Genomic DNA, 3,173 nt, shown 5'->3' with positions numbered 1-3,173 from the left:
TCGTGCTACGGATGAAAGCAAAGCAACAGTTAAGGAGTGGCATATTTTACCACGACAGACACGTACACAGCATCGAATACCACGATGTGAGTGAAAGCTGTTCTCACTGTATTGTCCGGTGTCTGGTAATCCCTTCGATACCGACATCAAACCCAAAAAAGAATCCTGACCACGGAGTGTGGGTAACTATGTCAAAGGTCACTGGCAATGTGCATTCAGCTGATTGCAACTGTTAAAGCAAGTCACTGAGCATGCGTACATGTCATACGGGAGAGTTCCAATCAGGGGTGGATAACACCTTATAGGAAAGCCCTATAGCATGCAGGTATGATTGGTTAATCACAACAACTTGCTTTGCAATCTCTGCCGGGTGGTTGGTGTCAAAACAGACACAGCAGTCTGGTGCAGGTTCATGCCTGGCCCGCTCCTATCAAACGGTCCGACCCATGGAAGGCAGATGCTGCACGATGATGATGATGATGATGATGATGAATCATAAAGCATCATGGTCGATTTGCTTCACATCATAAGAAAATGACTTTTATGGCAACCTTGGATCAGTCCAAACTTTGTAATTGAAAAACAAGTTGTTGAAGATTGGATGGACTGGCTGGTCTGGACCTGGTCTAGTGGATGACCAGTCTTGTCTTGTATGTATATTCACTCGAACTGTAACACTGAACATTCAGATACATTGTTTTGAATTATGCACTATCACAACGTCAAGATTTTGTAATGTGACTGTTTAATTTTAGTATGACATTGTGGGGTAGGTGTGAGAGGCTGGATCTGGCCTTGTTTTGAATTAATCATGCATTATCTCATAACTCCAAGATTTCAAAGATGTGATTGTTTATTTTCAGAAAGACATTGTAGGGTAGGTGTGAGAGGCTGGATCTGGCCTTGTTTTCAATTAATCATGTATTATCTCAGCTTCAAGATTTCAATAATGTGATTTATTTTTAGAGTGACATTGTAGGGTAGGTGTGAGAGGCAGGATCTGGTCATATTGGACATAAAATAAGTAGATTATTTGGGCCGCATGTGGCCTCTTTAAATGCTAATGGATTAAAAGTAAATATCTGTGGAATACTCTATATGTTTTCTGTGTACATATGATATAATTGTATTTTATTGTAAGATGATTGTATTTGTGATTCAGAGATCCTAGCCTTGGTGCCTTTTTTGACATGCAATTTTACTTCAAATTTTTAGCTTTAAAAAAATCTGGAGAAATAAAAAAAAATATGTATGATAGGCGTAGGAGTGGCTGTGTGGTAAGTAGCTTGCTTACCAACCACATGGCTCCGGGTTCAGTCACACTGTGTGGCACCTTGGTCAAGTGTCTTCTACTACAGCCTCGGACCGACCAAAGCCTTGTGAGTGGATTTGGTAGACGGAAACTGAAAGAAGTCCGTTGTATATATGTATGTGTGTGTATATGTTTGTGTGTCTGTGTTTGTTCCCCCAACATCGCTTGACAACTGATGCTGGTGTGTTTACGTCCCCGTAACTCAGCGGTTCGGCAAAAATGACCGATAGTCTTTGGAAGCCTAGTACTTATTCTAAGTCCTGGGGTCGATTTGCTCGACTAAAGGCGGTGCTCCAGCATGGCCACAGTCGAAAGACTGAAACAAGTAAAAGAGTAAAAGAGAGTAAAGAGAGATATACACAAATATGTAGAGTACTGAATGGATTCTATAAAAAAAACGACAAAAATTTGTAATATTTTATCAATCAATATTTTAATGACATAACTCAATAATCGATATTTTAATATAAGATATCAATAGTTAATATTTTAATGTGAGATATTAATATTTTTATACATGTGTTAATGGAAAATGCGTTAACAAGAAAAAAGAGATAACAAGCAAAAATTCCTAGATTCTCTCACACACATGCATGCACAATCACGTATGCATACATATAATGTGCATTTAACTGCAACAGTTTGTTTGTTTTACTCTTCACCTGCACATCACAGCAATAGACAAGTTTATGTATATGTATTTTTTTACTCGTGTGGTAACCCCCAACCATACTTTGTTATTTATACACATATTGTTGGCACTCCGTCGCTAACGACGTCGAGGGTTCCAGTCGATCCGATCAACGGAACAGCCTGCTCGTGAAATTAACGTGCAAGTGGCTGAGCACTCCACAGACACGTGTACCCTTAACGTAGTTCTCGGGGGATATTCAGCGTGACAAGGCTGACCCTTTCGATTACAGGCACAACAGAAACAGGAAGAGAGAGTGAGAGAAAGTTGTAGTGAAAGAGTACAGCAGAGTTCGCCACCATCCCCTGCCTTAGCCTCGTGGAGCTTTAGGTATTTTCGCTCAATAAACACTCACAACGCCCAGTCTGGGAATCGAAACCGCGATCCTATGACCGTGAGTCCGCTGCCCTAACCACTGGGCCATTGCGCCTCCACATATACACACACACACATACATTAACACATATACAATCAGGCACATATATACATTTGTCCAAGATAAATCTGGGAAACAAATTTTAGACATAACAGATAAAATTTTTTTTTCTTTGTTTCTCATATTTTAAGTTTAGAAATTAGGAAAATGAATATTGATGATGGCTATGAAAGTGGCAGCTTCTACACGCAGAAATACACACTCACACTTAGATATAGAATATACAGAAGCATGGCCAGGATTTTGGAAAAAGGAAAAAGGGATTTCTCCAGTATTAAAACAATCACCAATAGCTTTAAAATTTACAGAAAACATGAAATTAAAACAAGTTGTTAAATAATAATTATAGGGCGTTCCTATAAGTAGGTTATCTCCCTTGGCTAGGCGGCGCTCCATGTAGACACCAAGAGGAGATATAAGCTTTTGCTTATTCCTGTCTGAAGTATCGTCCGATGAATTTACTTTGTTGACATTCTTCATCGACAGAATTTTTATTCCTTTCAACCTTTCAGTCAAGTCCACCTTTCGTCCAGTGACATACTGTCCATATAATCTTAAATATTTCTTTAACTCAGGCACAGTAAGTACTTCGATAGCTGAATCATCAAGCTGCTTTATATCCATGATAAGACGTAAAACAATATCAATGGCGTGGGTTAGCCTCCGGAAGTTTAATTATCTACATGGAGCGCCGCCTAGCCAAGGGAGATAACCTACTTATAGGAAAGCCCTAT

The sequence above is a fragment of the Octopus bimaculoides genome, chromosome 30 (genome assembly GCF_001194135.2).
Source record: "Octopus bimaculoides isolate UCB-OBI-ISO-001 chromosome 30, ASM119413v2, whole genome shotgun sequence".
Classification (NCBI taxonomy): domain Eukaryota; kingdom Metazoa; phylum Mollusca; class Cephalopoda; order Octopoda; family Octopodidae; genus Octopus; species Octopus bimaculoides.
Note: the sequence above shows the minus strand (reverse complement) of the source record.